The 11401-nt window shown below is 56.7% G+C and overlaps 1 pseudogene; it reads right to left on the minus strand.

Moving 5' to 3' along the window:
* LOC148314206 (18S ribosomal RNA) lies at positions 1 to 1449 on the minus strand (annotated as a pseudogene; the record flags this gene model as incomplete).
* Between the last annotated feature and the right edge of the window lie 9952 nt (positions 1450 to 11401).

The raw sequence follows: 11401 nt of genomic DNA on the forward strand, positions 1-11401 counted from the left end.
GAGTCTCGTTCGTTATCGGAATTAACCAGACAAATCGCTCCACCAACTAAGAACGGCCATGCACCACCACCCACGGAATCGAGAAAGAGCTGTCAATCTGTCAATCCTGTCCGTGTCCGGGCCGGGTGAGGTTTCCCGTGTTGAGTCAAATTAAGCCGCAGGCTCCACTCCTGGTGGTGCCCTTCCGTCAATTCCTTTAAGTTTCAGCTTTGCAACCATACTCCCCCCGGAACCCAAAGACTTGGTGGTTTCCCGGGCGCTGCCCGGCGGGTCATGGGAATAACGCCGCCGGATCGCGAGTCGGCATCGTTTATGGTCGGAACTACGACGGTATCTGATCGTCTTCGAACCTCCGACTTTCGTTCTTGATTAATGAAAACATTCTTGGCAAATGCTTTCGCCCTGGCCCGTCTTGCGCCGGTCCAAGAATTTCACCTCTAGCGGCGCAATACGAATGCCCCCGGCCGTCCCTCTCAATCATGGCCCCAGTTCAGGAGGGAAAACCCACAAAATAGAACCGGGGTCCTATTCCATCATTCCTAGCTGCGGTATGCAAGGCGGCGCGGGCCTGCTTTGAACACTCTAATTTTTTCAAAGTAAACGCTTCGGGCCCCAGGTTAGCGGGACACCCAGCCAAGGGCATCCCGGGGGCGGCCGAGAGGCAGGGGCTGGGACAGACGGTGGCACGCCTCGCGGCGGACCGTCAGCTCGCGTCCCGAGGTCCAACTACGAGCTTTTTAACTGCAGCAACTTTAAGATACGCTATTGGAGCTGGAATTACCGCGGCTGCTGGCACCAGACTTGCCCTCCAATTGTTCCTCGCCAAAGGGTTTGGGTGTTCGCTCATTCCAATTACAGGGCCTCGAAAGAGTCCTGTATTGTTATTTTTCGTCACTACCTCCCCGTGTCGGAGTGGGTAATTTGCGCGCCTGCTGCCTTCCTTGGATGTGGTAGCCGTTTCTCAGGCTCCCTCTCCGGAATCGAACCCTGATTCCCCGTTACCCGTTGTCACCATGGTAGGCGCAGAAAGTACCATCGAAAGTTGATAGGGCAGACATTCGAATGAGACGTCGCCGCCGCGGGGGGGCCGGCGATCGGCTCGGGCGTTATCTAGAGTCACCAAAGGGGGGGCCGGGCCGGCGGCACCGCGGAGACCGACAGCCCGCCGGCTGTGAAAGCCGGCGGCCCGCTGCACCGCGGCAAACCGAACCCGCGTGGGTTTTGGGTCTGATAAATGCGCGCGTCCCCCGCGGAGACGGGTCGGCGCTCGTTTGCATGTATTAGCTCTAGAATTGCCACAGTTATCCAAGTAACGGTGGAGCGATCAAAGGAACCATAACTGATTTAATGAGCCATTCGCAGTTTCACTGTATCGGAACCGTGTGTACTTAGACTTGCATGGCTTAATCTTTGAGACAAGCATATGCTACTGGCAGGATCAACCAGGTAGCCCTCGCGTCCGGCGGTCTGTGTTTCTTGCATTGGAACCGGAGCTGAGCGGGGAGCCGGGCGCGGGGACCGGGCGGCGCCCGCGGGAGACGGCCTCCCGCGGGGTTACCCCCGGCGGCACCCCAGCCTCCCTCGTTTCTTTCATATTTATTTCGGACGTGGGCTACCGAAATTTCCGTTACGATTCAGCCCCCCGTGCGCGGTGAGGAAGTCGGCTGGGCCTCGGTATGTACTCGGTCCGTAGAGGCCGCGTTACCGCGTGGCGGTCAGTCGCGGGAGGGAGCCGGAGCCGCCCGCACGCCCGCGACCGCAACACGCACTCGGAGGCGGCGTCTTCTGACAGACGCCGGTAGGGTTTGAGAAACATGCTTTTTCGGAAAGGACCGCTCGGCTGATGCGGGCCTGGGCTCCCGCGCCCCTCTCGTGGCGGGGCGGCGCGGGGTACCCCGCGAGCGCGGCGGAACTCCCGTGTAGGACATCTCTGGGCCCGTGTGGCCAACGGGCACGCGACAGGGTCGTCTCGGTCTCGCGACGAAAGCGGTTTCGCGCTGGTTGGTGCGCTAGAGGTCGATCCGCAGGCCGAAGGAACCGTCCACCCGAACACCCCGGCGCGAGGCCGGGGCCGGCAGGGGCCCTCCGATGGCGGGTCATGCTTGCCAATCGGTCAGTGGTTGGTGTGGTGCAGTATATGTCAGGGTGTGGGTGCGAGATGGGCCGGGAGGACCGCTCCTCCAGCGTCGGACCCGAGTCATAGGAAGTGCCGTTTTGTCACAACCCCAGGGGTGGGGGGGTAACGGTAGGGAAGTGCCGGCCAACGCGCAGAGGTCGACCCGCAGGCCGAAGGAACCGTCCACCCGAACACCCCGGCGCGAGGCCGGGGCCGGCAGGGGCCCTCCGATGGCGGGTCATGATTGCCAATCGGTCAGTGGTTATGTGTGCTGCGGTGATGCGGTGCCGGCCAACGCTCAGAGGTCGACCCGCAGGCCGAAGGAACCGTCCACCCGAACACCCCGGCGCGAGGCCGGGGCCGGCAGGGGCCCTCCGATGGCGGGTCATGATTGCCAATCGGTCAGTGGTTATGTGTGTGCTGCGGTGCCGGCCAACGCTCAGAGGTCGACCCGCAGGCCGAAGGAACCGTCCACCCGAACACCCCGGCGCGAGGCCGGGGCCGGCAGGGGCCCTCCGATGGCGGGTCATGATTGCCAATCGGTCAGTGGTTGTGTGTGCTGCGGTGCCGGCCAACGCTCAGAGGTCGACCCGCAGGCCGAAGGAACCGTCCACCCCGAACACCCCCGGCGCGAGGCCGGGGCCGGCAGGGGCCCTCCGATGGCGGGTCATGATTGCCAATCGGTCAGTGGTTGTGTGTGTTGCGGTGGGGCCGGGAGGACCGCTCCTCCTGCGTCGGACCCGGGTCATGGGAAGTGCCGTGTGGCGGTGGTGGGGCCGGGAGGACCGCTCCTCCTGCGTCGGACCCGAGTCATGGGAAGTGCCGTGTGGCGGGGCCGGGAGGACCGCTCCTCCTGCGTCGGACCCGAGTCATAGGAAGTGCCGTGTGGCGGGGCCGGGAGGACCGCTCCTCCTGCGTCGGACCCGAGTCATAGGAAGTGCCGTGTGGCGGGGCCGGGAGGACCGCTCCTCCTGCGTCGGACCCGAGTCATAGGAAGTGCCGTGTGGCGGGGCCGGGAGGACCGCTCCTCCTGCGTCGGACCCGAGTCATAGGAAGTGCCGTGTTGCGCTGGTGGGGCCGTGCCCGCCAACAGCCTTCAGTGGTCGGATACCACGTTTGCAAGCTCCCCGCTGGAATGGGGACTTAGAAGAAATGAGGGGAAAATTCCCCCGGAGCTCCGTGCCTGAGGGCGGGCTGTGAGCCGCGCCGCGTCCGCCAACAGCCTTCCATGGTCGGACACCATTGTTCGCAAGTTGCCCGCTGGAATGGGCACATAGAAGAAATTTCGAGGATAACATCCACCAGAGCGCCAGGGCGGCCGTTATTGCAGTATGCGTCCGCCTGGCAGCTCTCTTCCGCGGGAACCATTGGGCAATTTCTTTCACGGAGGTGGACATAGAAGAATTTTTGTTTCTAAAAACGTGGTTCCTAAAAATGTGCCCAGGTGTTTTGGAAAACCCGGGTAAACCTGGGAAGTAGGCAAATGACCCTCTGACTAGGGGTAAAAACGTTTGCCTACTGCAGCGCCCCTAATGCAATTCGGCGGAACTGCAACGCCCCTGGTCGCCTAAACGCTACCCCTGGTCGCCTAAACCTCACCCCTGGTCGCCTAAACCTCACCCCTGGTCGCCTAAAAGTCACCCCTGGTCGCCTAAATTGTCAACCCCTGGTCACCTAAATTGTCAACCCTGGTCGCCTAAAGGGGACTTAGAAGAAATGAGGGGGCAAATTCCCCCGGAGCTCCGTGCCTGAGGGCGGGCTGTGAGCCGCGCCGCGTCCGCCAACAGCCTTCAGTGGTCGGATACAATGTATGAAAGTTCCCCGCTGGAAAGGGGACTTAGAAGAAATGAGGCAAATTTCCCCGGAGCTCCGTGCCTGAGGGCGGGCTGTGAGCCGCGCCGCGCCCGCCAACAGCCTTCAGTGGTCGGATACAATGTTTGAAAGTTCCCCGCTGGAAAGGGGACTTAGAAGAAATGAGGCAAATTTCCCCGGAGCTCCGTGCCTGAGGGCGGGCTGTGAGCCGCGCCGCGCCCGCCAACAGCCTTCAGTGGTCGGATACAATGTTTGAAAGGTCCCCGCTGGAAAGGGGACTTAGAAGAAATGAGCCAAATTTCCCGGAGCTCCGTGCCTGAGGGCGGGCTGTGAGCCGCGCCGCGTCCGCCAACAGCCTTCAGTGGTCGGATACAATGTTTCAAAGTTCCCCGCTGGAAAGGGGACTTAGAAGAAATTTGTAAAAATTCACCCGGAGCTCCGTGCCTGAGGGCCGGCTATGAGCCGCGCCGTGCCCGCCAACAGCCTTCCACGGTCGGATACAATGTTTCAAAGTTCCCCGCTGGAAAGGGGACTTAGAAGGAATTTGTCAAATTCACCCGGAGCTCCGTGCCTGAGGGCCGGCTATGAGCCGCGCCGTGCCCGCCAACAGCCTTCCACGGTCGGATACAATGTTTCAAAGTTCCCCGCTGGAAAGGGGACTTAGAAGGAATTTGTCAAATTCACCCGGAGCTCCGTGCCTGAGGGCCGGCTATGAGCCGCGCCGTGCCCGCCAACAGCCTTCCACGGTCGGATACAATGTTTGAAAGTTCCCCGCTGGAAAGGGGACTTAGAAGAAATGAGGGGGAAATTCCCCGGAGCTCCGTGCCTGAGGGCGGGCTGTGAGCCGCGCCGCGTCCGCCAACAGCCTTCCACGGTCGGATACAATGTTTCAAAGTTCCCCGCTGGAAAGGGGACTTAGAAGAAATTTGTAAAATTCACCCGGAGCTCCGTGCCCGAGGGCCGGCTATGAGCCGCGCCGCGCCCGCCAACAGCCTTCCTTTGGTCGGATACAATGTTTCAAAGTTCCCCGCTGGAAAGGGGACTTAGAAGAAATTTGTAAAATTCACCCGGAGCTCCGTGCCCGAGGGCCGGCTATGAGCCCCGCCGTGCCCGCCAACAGCCTTCCACGGTCGGATACAATGTTTCAAAGTTCCCCGCTGGAAAGGGGACTTAGAAGAAATTTGTAAAAATTCACCCGGAGCTCCGTGCCCGAGGGCCGGCTATGAGCCCCGCCGTGCCCGCCAACAGCCTTCCACGGTCGGATACAATGTTTCAAAGTTCCCCGCTGGAAAGGGGACTTAGAAGAAATTTGTAAAAATTCACCCGGAGCTCCGTGCCCGAGGGCCGGCTATGAGCCGCGCCGCGCCCGCCAACAGCCTTCCACGGTCGGATACAATGTTTCAAAGTTCCCCGCTGGAAAGGGGACTTAGAAGAAATTTGTGAAAATTCACCCGGAGCTCCGTGCCCGAGGGCCGGCTATGAGCCGCGCCGTGCCCGCCAACAGCCTTCCACGGTCGGATACAATGTTTCAAAGTTCCCCGCTGGAAAGGGGACTTAGAAGAAATTTGTAAAAATTCACCCGGAGCTCCGTGCCCGAGGGCCGGCTATGAGCCGCGCCGTGCCCGCCAACAGCCTTCCACGGTCGGATACAATGTTTCAAAGTTCCCCGCTGGAAAGGGGACTTAGAAGAAATTTGTAAAATTCATCCGGAGCTCCGTGCCCGAGGGCCGGCTATGAGCCGCGCCGTGCCCGCCAACAGCCTTCCACGGTCGGATACAATGTTTCAAAGTTCCCCGCTGGAAAGGGGACTTAGAAGAAATTTGTGAAATTCACCCGGAGCTCCGTGCCCGAGGGCCGGCTATGAGCCGCGCCGTGCCCGCCAACAGCCTTCCACGGTCGGATACAATGTTTCAAAGTTCCCCGCTGGAAAGGGGACTTAGAAGAAATTTGTAAAAATTCACCCGGAGCTCCGTGCCCGAGGGCCGGCTATGAGCCGCGCCGTGCCCGCCAACAGCCTTCCACGGTCGGATACAATGTTTCAAAGTTCCCCGCTGGAAAGGGGACTTAGAAGAAATTTGTGAAAATTCACCCGGAGCTCCGTGCCCGAGGGCCGGCTATGAGCCGCGCCGTGCCCGCCAACAGCCTTCCACGGTCGGATACAATGTTTCAAAGTTCCCCGCTGGAAAGGGGACTTAGAAGAAATTTGTGAAAATTCACCCGGAGCTCCGTGCCTGAGGGCCGGCTATGAGCCGCGCCGCGCCCGCCAACAGCCTTCAGTGGTCGGATACAATGTTGAAAGTTCCCCGCTGGAAAGGGGACTTAGAAGAATTGAGTAAAATTCACCCGGAGCTCCGTGCCCGAGGGCCGGCTATGAGCCGCGCCGCGCCCGCCAACAGCCTTCCTTTGGTCGGATACAATGTTTCAAAGTTCCCCGCTGGAAAGGGGACTTAGAAGAAATTTGTGAAAATTCACCCGGAGCTCCGTGCCTGAGGGCCGGCTATGAGCCGCGCCGTGCCCGCCAACAGCCTTCCACGGTCGGATACAATGTTTCAAAGTCCCGCTGGAAAGGGGACTTAGAAGAAATTTGTGAAAATTCACCCGGAGCTCCGTGCCCGAGGGCCGGCTATGAGCCGCGCCGTGCCCGCCAACAGCCTTCCACGGTCGGATACAATGTTTCAAAGTTCCCCGCTGGAAAGGGGACTTAGAAGAAATTTGTAAAAATTCACCCGGAGCTCCGTGCCCGAGGGCCGGCTATGAGCCGCGCCGTGCCCGCCAACAGCCTTCCACGGTCGGATACAATGTTCAAAGTTCCCCGCTGGAAAGGGGACTTAGAAGAAATTTGTAAAATTCACCCGGAGCTCCGTGCCCGAGGGCCGGCTATGAGCCGCGCCGTGCCCGCCAACAGCCTTCCACGGTCGGATACAATGTTTCAAAGTTCCCCGCTGGAAAGGGGACTTAGAAGAAATTTGTGAAAATTCACCCGGAGCTCCGTGCCTGAGGGCCGGCTATGAGCCGCGCCGTGCCCGCCAACAGCCTTCCACGGTCGGATACAATGTTTCAAAGTTCCCCGCTGGAAAGGGGACTTAGAAGAAATTAGGCAACTTTCCCCGGAGCTCCATGCCTGAGTGCGGGCTGTTTGCCGCGCCGTGCCCGCCAACAGCCTTCAGTGGTCGGATACAATGTTTCAAAGTTCCCCGCTGGAAAGGGGACTTAGAAGAAATTATGAATATTTTTGTTTCTAAAAACGTGATCCCTGAAAATGTGCCCCAGGTGTTTTGGAAAACCCGGGTAAACCTGGGAAGTAGGCAAATGACCCTCTGACTAGGGGGGAAGAACGTTTGCCTACTGCAGCGCCCCTAATGCAATTCGGCGGAACTGCAACGCCCCTGGTCGCCTAAACGCTACCCCTGGTCGCCTAAAAGCTACCCCTGGTCGCCTAAAAGCTACCCCTGGTCGCCTAAACGCTACCCCTGGTCGCCTAAACGCTACCCCTGGTCGCCTAAACGCTACCCCTGGTCACCTAAACGCTACCCCTGGTCGCCTAAACGCTTCCCCTGGTCACCTAAACGCTACCCCTGGTCGCCTAAACGCTACCCCTGGTCGCCTAACTGACCCCTCGTGTGTGGGGATCAACGTTTGCCTACTAGGGCGTCCTCCGGCGGCCTCTCGGCAGTACTGCAGGCCCATTTTAGCCGAGCCCATTGAAATGAATGGGGAATTTTATACGTTTTTGCCTTTTTTTTCCCCCCCCTCGTTCTTTTTGTATTTATTCATTTATTTCAACTTTTACCGACTCAACCGCCCTCCGGCGTGCCCTCGGCGGTCCCGCAAGCCCAATTCGGCCGAGCCCATTGAAATGAATGGGGGAATTTTATACGTTTTTGCCTTTTTTCCCCCCCCCTCGTTCTTTTTGTATTTATTCATTTATTTCAACTTTTACCGACTCAACCGCCCTCCGGCGTGCCCTCGGCGGTCCCGCAAGCCCAATTCGGCCGAGCCCATTGAAATGAATGGGGGAATTTTATACGTTTTTGCCTTTTTTTTCCCCCCCTCGTTCTTTTTGTATTTATTCATTTATTTCAACTTTTACCGACTCAACCGCCCTCCGGCGTGCCCTCGGCGGTCCGCAAGCCCAATTCGGCCGAGCCCATTGAAATGAATGGGGGAATTTTATACGTTTTTGCCTTTTTTCCCCCCTCGTTCTTTTTGTATTTATTCATTTATTTCAACTTTTACCGACTCAACCGCCCTCCGGCGTGCCCTCGGCGGTCCCGCAAGCCCAATTCGGCCGAGCCCATTGAAATGAATGGGGGGATTTTATACGTTTTTGCCTTTTTTCCCCCCCTCGTTCTTTTTGTATTTATTCATTTATTTCAACTTTTACCGACTCAACCGCCCTCCGGCGTGCCCCCGGCGGTCCCGCAAGCCCAATTCGGCCGAACCCATTGAAATGAATGGGGGAATTTTATACGTTTTTGCCTTTTTTTTCCCCCCCTCGTTCTTTTTGTATTTATTCATTTATTTCAACTTTTACCGACTCAACCGCCCTCCGGCGTGCCCCCGGCGGTCCCGCAAGCCCAATTCGGCCGAACCATTGAAATGAATGGGGAATTTTATACGTTTTTGCCTTTTTTTTCCCCCCCTCGTTCTTTTTGTATTTATTCATTTATTTCAACTTTTACCGACTCAACCGCCCTCCGGCGTGCCCTCGGCGGTCCCGCAAGCCCAATTCGGCCGAGCCCATTGAAATGAATGGGGGATTTTATACGTTTTTGCCTTTTTTCCCCCCCTCGTTCTTTTTGTATTTATTCATTTATTTCAACTTTTACCGACTCAACCGCCCTCCGGCGTGCCCTCGGCGGTCCCGCAAGCCCAATTCGGCCGAGCCCATTGAAATGAATGGGGGAATTTTATACGTTTTTGCCTTTTTTCCCCCCCCCCTCGTTCTTTTTGTATTTATTCATTTATTTCAACTTTTACCGACTCAACCGCCCTCCGGCGTGCCCTCGGCGGTCCCGCAAGCCCAATTCGGCCGAGCCCATTGAAATGAATGGGGGGATTTTATACGTTTTTGCCTTTTTTCCCCCCTCGTTCTTTTTGTATTTATTCATTTATTTCAACTTTTACCGACTCAACCGCCCTCCGGCGTGCCCCCGGCGGTCCCGCAAGCCCAATTCGGCCGAACCCATTGAAATGAATGGGGGAATTTTATACGTTTTTGCCTTTTTTTCCCCCCCTCGTTCTTTTTGTATTTATTCATTTATTTCAACTTTTACCGACTCAACCGCCCTCCGGCGTGCCCTCGGCGGTCCCGCAAGCCCAATTCGGCCGAGCCCATTGAAATGAATGGGGGGATTTTATACGTTTTTGCCTTTTTTCCCCCCTCGTTCTTTTTGTATTTATTCATTTATTTCAACTTTTACCGACTCAACCGCCCTCCGGCGTGCCCTCGCGGTCCCGCAAGCCCAATTCGGCCGAGCCCATTGAAATGAATGGGGGAATTTTATACGTTTTTGCCTTTTTTCCCCCCCCCCTCGTTCTTTTTGTATTTATTCATTTATTTCAACTTTTACCGACTCAACCGCCCTCCGGCGTGCCCTCGGCGGTCCCGCAAGCCCAATTCGGCCGAGCCCATTGAAATGAATGGGGGGATTTTATACGTTTTTGCCTTTTTTCCCCCCCTCGTTCTTTTTGTATTTATTCATTTATTTCAACTTTTACCGACTCAACCGCCCTCCGGCGTGCCCCCGGCGGTCCCGCAAGCCCAATTCGGCCGAACCCATTGAAATGAATGGGGGAATTTTATACGTTTTTGCCTTTTTTTTCCCCCCCTCGTTCTTTTTGTATTTATTCATTTATTTCAACTTTTACCGACTCAACCGCCCTCCGGCGTGCCCTCGGCGGTCCCGCAAGCCCAATTCGGCCGAGCCCATTGAAATGAATGGGGGGATTTTATACGTTTTTGCCTTTTTTCCCCCCCTCGTTCTTTTTGTATTTATTCATTTATTTCAACTTTTACCGACTCAACCGCCCTCCGGCGTGCCCTCGGCGGTCCCGCAAGCCCAATTCGGCCGAGCCCATTGAAATGAATGGGGGAATTTTATACGTTTTTGCCTTTTTTCCCCCCCCCTCGTTCTTTTTGTATTTATTCATTTATTTCAACTTTTACCGACTCAACCGCCCTCCGGCGTGCCCTCGGCGGTCCCGCAAGCCCAATTCGGCCGAGCCCATTGAAATGAATGGGGGGATTTTATACGTTTTTGCCTTTTTTCCCCCCCTCGTTCTTTTTGTATTTATTCATTTATTTCAACTTTTACCGACTCAACCGCCCTCCGGCGTGCCCCCGGCGGTCCCGCAAGCCCAATTCGGCCGAACCCATTGAAATGAATGGGGGAATTTTATACGTTTTTGCCTTTTTTTTCCCCCCTCGTTCTTTTTGTATTTATTCATTTATTTCAACTTTTACCGACTCAACCGCCCTCCGGCGTGCCCTCGGCGGTCCCGCAAGCCCAATTCGGCCGAGCCCATTGAAATGAATGGGGGGATTTTATACGTTTTTGCCTTTTTTCCCCCCCTCGTTCTTTTTGTATTTATTCATTTATTTCAACTTTTACCGACTCAACCGCCCTCCGGCGTGCCCTCGGCGGTCCCGCAAGCCCAATTCGGCCGAGCCCATTGAAATGAATGGGGGAATTTTATACGTTTTTGCCTTTTTTCCCCCCCCCCTCGTTCTTTTTGTATTTATTCATTTATTTCAACTTTTACCGACTCAACCGCCCTCCGGCGTGCCCTCGGCGGTCCCGCAAGCCCAATTCGGCCGAGCCCATTGAAATGAATGGGGGAATTTTATACGTTTTTGCCTTTTTTTTCCCCCCCCCTCGTCCTTTTTGTATTTATTCATTTATTTCAACTTTTACCGACTCAACCGCCCTCCGGCGTGCCCTCGGCGGTCCCGCAAGCCCAATTCGGCCGAGCCCATTGAAATGAATGGGGGAATTTTATACGTTTTTGCCTTTTTTTTTCCCCCCTCGTCCTTTTTGTATTTATTTACTTATTTCAACCTTTACCGACTTAGGGGCCGCTTTGCACCGCCTGTGCCCGGGGAAGGTGCTCCTATTCGGGCCAAGTGTGACACACGCCCGCCCTCCTCCTCCGGAGCTTCCATTAGGGTAGACTTAGGGGCCGCTTGGCACCGCCTGTGCCCGGGGAAGGTGCTCATATTCGGCTTCACTGTCAGGCAGCATGCACTCCTCCTCCGGAGCTTCCATTTGGGCAAACTTAGGGGCCGCTTGGCACCGCCCGTGCCCGGGGAAGGTGCTCCTATTCGGGCCAAGTGTGACACACGCCCGCACTCCTCCTCCGGAGCTTCCATTTGGGCAAACTTAGGGGCCGCTTGGCACCGCCTGTGCCCGGGGAAGGTGCTCATATTCGGCTTCACTGTCACACAGCATGCACTCCTCCTCCGGAGCTTCC

Source organism: Idiotropiscis lumnitzeri, unplaced genomic scaffold, assembly GCF_059441095.1.
Source record: "Idiotropiscis lumnitzeri isolate Australia: NSW breed Sydney's pygmy pipehorse unplaced genomic scaffold, RoL_Ilum_1.0 HiC_scaffold_367, whole genome shotgun sequence".
NCBI classification, from domain to species: Eukaryota; Metazoa; Chordata; class Actinopteri; order Syngnathiformes; family Syngnathidae; genus Idiotropiscis; species Idiotropiscis lumnitzeri.